This window comes from Lepidochelys olivacea (genome assembly GCF_965140295.1).
Source record: "Lepidochelys olivacea isolate rLepOli2 genome assembly, chromosome: 14".
NCBI lineage: Eukaryota > Metazoa > Chordata > Testudines > Cheloniidae > Lepidochelys > Lepidochelys olivacea.
The window spans coordinates 9730850-9743205 of NC_140424.1; positions in this window are offsets into that span (position 1 = coordinate 9730850).

Here is a 12356-nt window from a genome sequence, read left to right on the forward strand (position 1 = left end):
TTATTCCCAGCTCATAATTGCAGGAAAATCAAATCTCCTCCATTTCCAGAAGGTGAAAAAATTGAACCAAGAGAGTCAACACAAAACTCCACTTCTTGAAACATAACTGCTACCATTTATGGTTTTGCAACAGAAACTCATGCTCAGGCAAGTTGGATGAAATAAACAAACTGGCTTCTCAATAAGGAATCCACATGACCTATCAGTAGTGCCAGCTCGACCAATTTGAAAGGGGGGTACTCTCCACCCGGATCAAAACCTCTTTTAACAGTGACAGACCAGGAGATTTCAATTAGCATGTGGCATGTGCAAATCAATTTTCAATGGCCAACCAAGACAGCAATGATTTTGATTATAAGGATTAGAGAAGAAGGTTGTGTCAATTCTGTAGGATGCATCTGCCAATAGAAACAACCCTTGTGAAAGAAAATAGCTACAGTAATTAATAAATTGTGGCTACTACTTTCAACCAATCCAGTTCTGTTCTTTTTTGTCAGTAAATTCAAGAAAGAGCACATTTTAGTCACCAGGGAAAGTGAGAAAGAAGAAAATATTAGATTGCCAGAAAGATTTCACATTGAACCCGAATTTTCTCTCTCCTTTCACATTGTTAATAGGATAAACTCTCTCTTTAAAACTGTGCAGCCTTTGGATTAAAGTCTCATGTTTTCTTGGGCATTTACATCGATCTACTATTAAATACAAGAAAATCTTCCACCCCCCAAAAAATAAAAGTCTGTTATTAGACAGTATATCTGCTTAACTCAATTGCTACATGGCTTTTATGTACTGGGGAATTTGTAAATGGACTTTTTTCCACTTTGATCTCAACCTTGTAACTTGTTTAGATTGTCTAACTGTAGGAAACAATTGCTAGACATACTGTAAGTGATATTTGGACATATGCTATATTTTGGGGGTCAATTTTGTATTAAAAAACCTGCTTGTGTGAGTAAAGGTCACAGGAACAGGTCCCTGATTTATTAAATTCCATTAATTAAGCTAGAATGGTGTCAGCAACATAAAGTTCATATTTTAAATATCGTCCTTTTCTCTGTTGCTAACACATACGATTCATAGGAGTAAAGGTTATCATCATTTATGGGCAGCAGTAAAATCACAATGTTCAGTCTGACCAACACATATGCAATCTATATGCAATGTTGCCTATGGGGACTGTATTTGAATATGATCTCTGGCCAATGATTTGTTAGCCAATACATATATGTTAGGCACAGTATAAACCACATTAATGGGTATTAATGTGCACAGTATTAATATAAGTGTTTGGAAGTTATGTTAACTGAATGTATTATGCCCTTCCCACAATTATGTTCTCTCATGCTAAGTATCCCATAACACTTGGCAAAGCTGACATCAGCTTTGGCAATAGCTCATAGAGAACTTGTCAAATGCAAAATATATACATTCTATGTCCTAGCATAGGTATTTTCACAGGCAACTGGTTTAGAATATAGTATCCAAAAGAGAAAGAAGAAAAATACAGATCAAAACAACAAGTTAAGGAACTGTTACAAATTGATAGGTTGGATTTTAGTGACGTACAGTAAGTTTTGTAACTTGTAAAACCCATACTATAAACTTAGCTAGGTTAAATGCATATTTCCAAAGCACAGCTTGTATGTCAGGTGAACTTGCTATAAGATAAGAATTGCTTCCCGGAAGCAGTGTATGTATGTCTCCTTTTCGTATTGTACTGTTTTATCTTTAGACAATAAATTTGGCTACGTTCAGTTATTTAGTCTCTTGAATACTTTTAAGAACGAATTGTGACTGTGGTCAAACAATTGACTACACCTTTAACTCAATAAATTAAACAGTAAAGCAATCTGTTACAGTAGCTACTTCATATGTCCATAACTTTAAAAATATATGAAAAGAAAAAAAGTGTGTGTAAAAGGGGCAGGAGTATATAAAAGTTAAGCAAATCTATGTAATATTCTCCAGACAAAACGTGCAAAGGATAACATTTGCAAAAGTGCCTAACTGACTTAGGTGTCTAAGCTCCACCTTCAAAAGAGCACGTTCAATGAGAGCTGTGTGAATAACTGGATTTGTGGTTTGTTGGACGAAACAAAAAAAAAACTGGGGAAAAATTGTTTCAGGTTGAAATGATTTTTTAGGAGAACTGAAAAAGTTGGGGGGGAATTTCATTTTTTAAACCTTTAAAAAAATTAAAATGGAAGTAAAATTCCAAACAAAGTCATTTCAATTAGAAAAAATCAAAACTTTTGGTTTAGAAAATGCCAAAACACATTTCAATTTTTTCAGATTTTATTTTTTACTGAAACAATTTAGTGAATTGGACATAAATTCACAAAGTGTTTTGGTCAACCCGAATCTGCAGTTTCCAAAGGGAAAAAAGTTTAGGCCAAAACTTCTTTCTACTGAAAATGAGTCTTAGATTTCTAAGTGACTTAGGAGCTTTTGAAATTTTAGTCAGTATCAGCATATGTATTTTTAATGGTTTACTCTTCCCTACTCTTACCAAGAACTGCACAGTAAAGGACTGAAAAAAGTAAATTTATATTTTATACATTATAAAACTATATTTACAAAAATGGGGCTTGATCCTCTTTCCACTCTAGTTAATAGGAGTTTTAGTATTGGCTTCAGGGCAGCAGGATTGGATCCACAGTACCCTGTCTGTACTTGATTGTGCTCTCACTGAGGTCAATGTGATGGTCTTCTCCTGGACTTTAACAGGGTTTGGGATTAGGTTTATTGGCTAATGCCTGCTGTTCTGAATCCTGCATTGTATAATAATAAAATAAACAGCATACATATTTATTGAATAGACAGGACTCTGCTGAGTTTGGAAAACTTCTGGCCTCCCAGCTTGTGCCATCCAATCCCTTTTTGTGTTTTCCTCAAGCTCAGACAATGAAAACAGCCTGCTCGGTTTCACTTTTGTTTAAAGCCGTTTTCCTTCCTGAGTCTCACACAATAGCTTAGTGATGCTGTCCAGGGCTGCAGCACTGCTGGGGAGTGTTGAAAGTTTAAGAAACTTCATGAAAACAGCTCTGTTCAGGCCAAATCCTCAGATGGTGTCAATCGGCATCACTCCAGGCAAGTCAGTCTGGTGGGAGTTTACTTTTGAAAGCTATTTTTGGATGTTTACACCACATTGTTTCTCGTCCAAAATGGAGTTGTGACTCTCCAAGGAAAAAAGTACCTATGTCTGCAGATAGCTAGGTCAGATCCTCAGCTGGTGTAAGTCAGCATAGCTCCACTGAAGTCAACATCTATGTCCATTTACAGTAGCTGAGGATCTGGCCCATTATGTTTTGCAAAAGCGTATTTACAATTTTAATTTTTAAACACTGAAATCCGTTTACAGCCTGAAAACGGCTGATTGTAACAGTAGTATCTAGTTATAAGGTATTTGTCTTTCAAAAATGTGCATCCGATGAAGTGAGCTGTAGCCCACCAAAGCTTATGCTCAAATAAATTGGTTAGTCTCTAAGGTGCCACAAGTCCTCCTGTTCTTTTTGCGGATACAGACTAACCCGGCTGCTACTCTGAATGCTTCAAAATGATATCTCAGAGCACTGTTTCAGATTGATAATACAGCGTGACATAATTTACAAACATTTCTTTAGCACGGAATATTGAGAACAACGATCCAGGTGAAAAGACTCTCCAGATGTTTGTCAGAAAATTGTACTGTTCACAAAAGTTACATCTCAGCTGGGGTAAATCAATGTAGCTCCATTGACTTTGGCGGAGCGAAGCCAGTTTACACCAGCTGAGGATGTGCTGTAACTGCTTACAGCCGCAGTACTAGTTCCTTGGAGAGTTGCAGCTCCATTCTGGGTTACATACAATGTGGCATAAATATAAAATCCCAATTTATCTTTCACGATTAAACTCCTACCAGATGTTTTGAAATAAAGCTACAGATTAAAAAAACAAAACGAACAATATCCCAGTGTTAAAAAATATGTCAAAACTTTAGACAAACTATATTATATAAACACCCTATATTGGCTAGTAAGCATTTTCCTTACTCTTTGCAATGTTTACACTTTAAAATAGGGTTGCATGAAACTACTGCTCCGATCACTGTAATCACCACAAGATAAAGTCACTCCAGAGAGAATTCTGCAGAGGGAAGATTATTGCTGTGTTTGCAAAGATCTCAGTGGAGAACCACTGTCAAAAAAAGCCGCCATTTCATTGTGGCTAGTAGCTTTTAGTGCCTCTTGATAAAGAAATTAAATAAAGTCCTTGGAGGAGGGACGAGATAGTGTTAGTTTTACAGCCTCACTATGCAGAACTTCCAACTGCATATAGCACTAATGTCATAAATGTGTGTGAATGTCCTCATTCAGACTATAATTTAGTCCCCAAGGAGATGCTAAACTAGCTCAGCTATGCTAAATGTGAACCAAACTCTCCCAATGAAGTGAGTGCAGTATATGTATCCCAGAGCTAAATTTAGTCTGAGGCTTTCTGTAATTCTAATCTCAATTTACCACTTATAACTGCAACAGACAAACATTATAAAATGATTCCGTGAAGTCTGTTAGAGTAGGCAGCTATATTGGGTTAAGTTCTAAAAAGTCTTTATTAACTAAGATTGGGGAAATTTATTTGAAATTTACTCCTGATAAGTTACTCAGTGTACTTGAGCGTTTGATTTTTTTTTAAATGTAAATTATTTTCTAACACTTAATATTTTCAGGTTGTTTTTCAGGTCTTTTGGGTAGATGAATTTCAAACAGGTACTGTTAATATTAAAAAAATCATTAACTGTCTTACTGAAAACACCACAATGACATTAAAAAGATAGAAGCTGTAAATATCTGAATGTGCTTTTCACTATTCTGACATTTGTTTACTTTTATGTATTTTGTTCACCTTGGACGATAAAAGTACATTGGTCAATTCACTTTTGTGTAGATTAGCTTTCTAGCTCTCATAGTGCATGACTGTCGCATTTGTATTTGATCCCTTTTTTCCCTTCCCCAAAATGTTTTTATTGAAATTAGTAAGCAATAACATTTATAGATTACACATTTGTATTCTTATTAGGTTTTTTACAAAATAATAATTTTAAAACACAACCTAGATTTAAAATGTCATTTACGCTATCCCTTTAATTATAAAAGAGATATTTAAAAGTGGAATAAAGGACATTATTTCTTCTAGGAACTATCAAAATAATTTTAAAAGTGTTCTTAAAATCAAGCTCATTTAAACTGATCTATGTTCAAATTGTTGTTTCATAATTAAAAATCTTTTGATTTGTTTCCCCAAACAAGATGTTTCGCTACCACCTAGCCTGGAAAGCTCCATATATGTTTGCCAGGACTTGTTTAATAGGAATAAAATCCATTATATGTTAAGAAGTCTATTTCCAATAAGCTGAGCGCTACCACCAGACCTTAAGGCTTCCCATTGATCAATCTAGTTGGGAAAGTCTGAGGTTTTAAAAAGAGATTTTGCTGCTGTTTTTAAAAGAGATTGTGGTCAAAATTAAGATTCCTGACAAGGTCTTACTCTTTCACGCTATAAATTCTTAATTGGTTTTCCAGTATTTGTAGGTTGCTGTTAGCTCCGTTCACTCAAATATCAGCCCATCCTTGCTCTTCCTAAAAAAAATTCCTTTTTATGGAAATATGATATTATTCCAGATGTTTCAACATACAGCAATTCTGCTTAACTCAACCTGATCACAGCTCTGTAATGAAGCCGAGAGTTAAATAGCTTCTGGAACTTATTCCTTAAACTACTGCACTTACATATTTGAATTTAACCCCGTGGATAGCACAGGATTCAAAAGCCACGTCCTTTGTAATACCGCACAGATCTGACTAAAGGTTTTTCCATATCCACAAAACCTTTGGTTCGAGAACTGCGTTAGCTTGCTGTCTAGTTATTTGCTGAATAGTTTTGACAGACAGCGTATCAAATTAAATTTAAACATGTTTTAAACTGTGTTCTTCATCGAATTATAAAGGAAAGTGTAGTTTCTGAACAAATTCTATTCTGGCATTTTAGTTCTAGGAAATTGCATACCTAAAACTGAGAAAATTGACAATGCAGTTTAGAGATTCAAAATAAGAATATCTAGCTTTTAGCACCACCGTAGTTAGTGGGAACTTTTCAATTACAGTGAATGAAAGCAGGATTAGGCCCATATAGTGCTTTTCCTCACTAGATCTCACAGCTCTTTACAAAGGAGGACAGTATTATATTCCCATTTTATGGAGGACTGACCGTGTCCCATTCCCCAGAAGTTATTAGACTAATATCAGTGTTTTGTTAGCTCTTTTAATAGTGTGCATTTCATTGTTATTTATTATTATCATTGTATTTTTATTGTCCGTTTGCGGCCCAGAAGCCTTGGTCAGGTGGGACTCTTTACGAGTAAATAAATATTTGTGACCAAGACTATAAGGTGGATAGAAAGTTGGCTAGATTGTCGGGCTCAATGGGTAGTGATCAACAGCTCCATGTCTAGTTGGCAGCCGGTATTCAAGTGGAGTGCCCCAAGAGTCGGTCCTCAGGCCGGTTTTGTTCAGTATCTTCATAAATGATCTGGAGGATGGTGTGGATTGCACCCTCAGCAAGTTTGCAGATGACACTAAACTGGGAGGAGAGATAGATACGCTAGAGGGTAGGGATAGGATACAGAGGGACCGAGACAAATTAGAGGATTGGGCCAAAAGAAATCTGATGAGGTTCAACAAGGACAAGTGCAGAGTCCTGCACTTAGGATAGAAGAATCCCATGTACCACTACATACTAGGGACCGAATGGCTAGGCAGCAGTTCTGCAGAAAAGGACGTAGGGGTTACAGTGGATGACCAGCTGGATATGAGTCAACGGTGTGCCCTTGTTGCCAAGAAGGCCAATGGGATTTTGGGGCATTGCCAGCAGATCGAGGGACGTGATCGTTCCCCTCTATTCGACATTGGTGAGGCCTCATCTGGAGTACTGTGTCCAGTTTTGGGCCCCACACTACAAGAAGGATGTGGAAAAATTGGAAAGCGTCCAGTGGAGGGCAAAAAAAATTATTAGGAGTCTGGAACACATGACTTATGAGGAGAGGCTGAGGGAGCTGGGATTGTTTAATCTGCAGAAGAGAAGAATGAGGGGGGATTTGATAGCTGCTTTCAACTACCTGAAAGGGGGTTCCAAAGAGGATGGATCTAGACTGTTCTCAGTGGTAGCAGATGACAGAACGAGGAGTAATGGTCTCAAGTTGCAGTGGGGGAGGTTTAGGTTGGATATTAGGAAAAACTTTTTCACTAGGAGGGTGGTGAAACACTGGAATGCGTTACCTAGGGAGGTGGTGGAATCTCCTTCCTTAGAAGTTTTTAAGGTCAGGCTTGACAAAGCCCTGGCTGGGATGATTTAGTTGGGGATTGGTCCTGCTTTGAGCAGGGGATTGGACTAGATGACCTCCTGAGGTCCCTCCCAACCCTGATATTCTATGATTCTAAGACCACAGGTCTGTATAAGAGGTACTAGACGCATAATGGGTACCACAATAGCTAATCTTACTGGGGAATATATTCAAACCATGAGCAATGCAATGGAAAATGGGAACAGATTGTCCCATGGTAGAGAACCCTGGGACACTTTTAAGGAGTTTCCCCAAATTATCAGGGAGGTCTGGAGAGAAACAGGATGTCCCCCACACCACCAGCATGGGAAAAACACAGGGTTCCGCTACCAGAACCTTTGGATCCTCCAGGATCCACACAGATCCTGTGGAATCCACAGGAGCTCTGAGCCATCTCTCTTGGGCCCTGTGAGGGTAACCATTTGGACTACCCCAAAACGGATCAAATAGGTCATGAACCCTTAAGCTGTTCATTAGACAACACCCTTTTTTGGGTTCCCATAGCAATACATCAATTAATAAAGTAAAAAAAACACAAAAACCCTCCAGCAAGCAGAGCTGTTATCCCAAAACAGGAGAAACACCAGAGACTGAAGTCCATAGGGACTGGCTATTGCTGCTGGTTTTACATGAAGCCACTCAAATACTACGGTGATGAGGGTTGAATAAAACCCCGAGACAGACAGAGAGTGCAACGTCAGGCAACTTACGATGTGTTCTAGCCGTTCATCTACCCCATCTCTTCCATTTGGAATCAGTGACCTTTTGCTATTCAGATACAGGTGGGGAGGGAAACTATCATCAGCACTGACAATTTGGAAGCATTGTCTTTCCTTTATCATTCAGAAATGTTTAAAAGAAATTGCAAAGATTCCTATAGTTTGTGACTGTGTTTCTTTAAGAGCTGCACTTTAGAAAGAGCTTACGTTATACACGGCAGGCACACCACATGCTCTGCATTCACCATGGGGGTGCACAGGGCGCCAGATTCCGAAAAGAGCAGAGCATGTTGGGTACAAGTGGGGTGCTAGGCTCTTGTGAAAATCTGGGCCCTCTCATGTACTGAACAGCAGAGCAAAGAGCAGACAGTTCATATAGAATATTATCCAGATTGACAACTCCTTCAGTCACATACATGTGTAAAACGGATTCTCCAGGCTCATTATGTTCCAGACCCCACTGTAATTCTTCAGACTCTCAGCTTTTGGGGTTCCCTATCATGAAGGTCTCTATTTGAAAACATGGAAAGACAGTGGTTCCTAAACACTGCAAACAAACATTCTGCTTCTCTCTCCACAGTTCAAGTAGTGAGAATCCAGCTCGAACCGCACCCCTCTCCTCAACAAACTGAGCACTTACTACTCAGATAGTTTTCTTTCAGGCCTTATCACAGACAAAACCACAGCCCTTTTTTGTGCCGAAGGAGTAGGACCTGCTAAATATACACCAACTCTTTCAGAAGGCTGAAAATGTCAGCCTGCAGTATAATAAACTTCACAGTAAAGGCTCTGACAAAGAGAGAGACAAGCAACTCTGCACAGAACTAGGTTATTGTGGGGGTACATGCTGTCAGCTCTGACTGCTGAGGAAAGTCTATTTGTACACTGAGAAAGATTAGTGAAAGAGGTGCAAAGTTTAGAAGTGAAAATAAAACAAAGCCCCATTATTAACAGGGAAAAAACCTCACTGAGCCTGCAACCCAGAAAGCATAGGACATTATGAAATACAGATTAACAGTAAAATCACCAGTTAAGAAAACTGTCATCAGCACAACAACTTGCAGCAGAAGTTTGAAACATTTACTGTTCTAAGGTGTTAGCTGGGCCAAACCTGATGCCTAGTCTAAATATGCTTCATGTCCAATTAAAAAAAAAGCTAATTATTTTTACTTCGTAATTTGTCAAAATCACTTAGGAGTTGAGGGAATTTTAGATTCAAGTTTGATTTTTTTTAATCCAATCAGAATGGTTAAATAGAACAATTTAATGATGCCAAAAAATTATTTGCATTAGCTTGTATGGCTCTTTGGGGAAGGGACTGTGTTTAGAAAGTGCCTAGCACATTGTGTGTGCTGCTGAAATCTAAACAAATATTAATAATGAAGATGAACGGGGAAAAATAAAATTCCTAATATCAGCACGTCTGTCACTAGAGTTCTCTCCGTGATAAACAACTGCATCCACTCTGGTTCAAAACAGATGGATTGTACTTGAAAAAGTTTGTCCTTTCGCCTTGATGAATGACATGGTTAAAGAAAAAGCTTTTTAGAAGTGACGAGTGTTTTGGAATGCTCAAATTGAGACACTTAAAGGAGCCTGATTTTCCAAAACAGCTGAGCACACAACCTCTGAAAATTAGTCCCTTTTAATAGGTTTCAAACTGGGCACCCAAAATTTGGAAACCCACAGTCACTGGTCATTTTTGACAATTCTGGCCTAAAATGCACCAAGGAAGGAGAGGAAAAAAATATTGCTGGAAATAAGAGATTTCAGATCGTCATAAACCTGGCAGCTTATGGAACTTTATAAAGCAAACCACAAGAAAGAAACACTCCTTGTGAAAGAAAAACTTTAGCTGTCTCATCGGATAGTCCCAAGAGACTGAATAGTGAGAAATAACGTGTATAATCTTGACTCAAAATTGCACTTCCCTTGAAACAGAAAAAGTGATGTCCAAAAAGTTGCACGGAGAGGTAGAAAGACGACGGATATGGCTTCAGAGGCGACGTACTCAGCAATAGACATCTCTCCCACGACTCCACTCTACAGGCTATACCGTACCATCAGCTTTTAAGTCTAAATCCCCACTGGAATCAACAAGCCCACATAAAACCTGATGGCAGGATACAGCCCTGTACGCCCAATGTACTTTTACAATGTGCTACCTTCGCTCGTCTTGCTGTAGCTCCCATATGTTTCAGGGCAACTGATTAGAATCAGTTTGCTGTGATTTCATTACAGATTAATGTAGTTTAAGGCTAATGATCCCTAAGGAGGAGGGGTGGCATGTAGTCCAGAGACAGAACTTACATTCTATAACCACATTCGTGTGACAAGGACAACATTTATAATCTTGGGGCAAGCCCACTATTTTAGATTTTTGCCTTCACTGCGTAGTTTCACATACTTTTCCTTCATGTACCCACCAGACAGAGCTAGGTAGAAAACTGGTGGGGTGGGGAGAAATTTGAAAATAAAAAAAAAAAGTCCCTTGAAATGTTGTTTCAAAGAAAGTTTCCCAATCAGCTCTTAGTTCAGTGTTTTATAAAGATATCAGGCCCAATCGAGCACTCGCTAACTTCACGGACAGTAGGCTCAAGTCATGAACTGAAAACATCATAAATGTCTACACATGGGCAACAATTCTTTGTGTGTTAAGACTAATATGCCTCTGATACATTCTGGAAGATTATTATTTGATTATGCAATGAACAATGTGCCAGTGCAAATGTGTGTGTGTATATAACAACGTTTGCAAAGCACTTTGGGATTCTTCAACCAAAAAGCATTATGTAAATATTAATAATTATTACTGTTATAAATGAGTCCTTTAGAATTTGATAGGGATGAAACTGATAGGGTTCTTCAGAATCCCACATAAAACTGAACATAGAAGGTATGCTTTCTATATTTATATATAATCATCCTTATACAATTCTGGAGCAGAGATATTAAAATGCGACATTACCCATTAAAAACAAAAATCTGTTAAATTCTATAGGATGTCTCAAAAATCCCAAAGAAAGGTTATCGATCTCAATTAAATTTGATACAATTTGTATACAATTACTACTTGGCCTTGCTCCTTGTTCTATTTCAATATTCTAGCCTTTAAAACGGAGAACAAGGCAAAACTCTTTGGCCCTCAAAATAGTTCCTACATAAGAACTTGAGGAGGAAAAAAGTTAATAGTAACGCAGAAGGGCATGATCATTATTATTTTTCTATTAGTGATTGCGCCCTTCTGCACACCCATATATATATATATTCATAGACACACACTAAAAGCTGGGTATGAATGGGAGAAATAGGCACGATTTAGAGCTGTAAGGTGCAGATCATAAATTAAGGACAAATTTTAGGGCAAATTTCGGAGGGTTGGTGATATTAACACAAAGAGATACAATGGGCCGAGCTATTTAATTTATGAATAAATAACCAGATCTACAAAAATCTGATCAGCTGTGTTTTCTGAAAGTGAAAGTTGGAAGAAACAAGTCCTGTGAGCACACAGACAGTTCCTGCAGAGAATTCCGATTTTTTATAGAAACCCAATGCTGACAGTGCACATAGCTTTCACTGTTTCCCCTAAAAGAGGCTTTCTAGAATTATGTGCAAATTGTGCTCCTACAGTGCAGTCAAGAATCATGGGACCTCAAAGTGATACAGTCAAAATTAATTACAACAGAAACTGCATGCCATGTGCAAAGGTAGGACTTTTTCTTGAGGTTCAAGCGAAACGCATTTCAAAATTCCCAGAGTGACATTTTTTATGGCACGACTCTTCTCCTTTGGCTTTACAACATCCCAGCTAGTATGAAAAGTTAGTGACCTCTCCCTCCAAGAAAGAAGCCACTGCCAGCATATGGCTGACAACCCCCCGTTAAAAAACCAAAACCTTCTTCTGAGCTTTCATATCTGAATACATAAACAAATAATAATGAATTTGTTTACAGTCCAGGATGAATTGTACTGGGATCTTGGTTTAGTTACACTCAGAATATAAAAGAAGTGAGTTGGTTGTTGTTTCCTGGGGGTGAAGAAATACATTTAACCATCCTCTAAAACGAATTTTTAAAGTTCTGTCCCTCGGACGAGCAGAAACTCAGAGCTCACACATCTAGTACCTGGAAATCTGTAAAACACAACAGCCTGTTGCTGATTTGTGCAGCTCAGCAAGGCCAGTCAGCCCCTTTCCCACCAGCACAATGCCAGGGTGGGTGCATGCAAGAGTTAATAGCCCTGAGAACGATGATGGT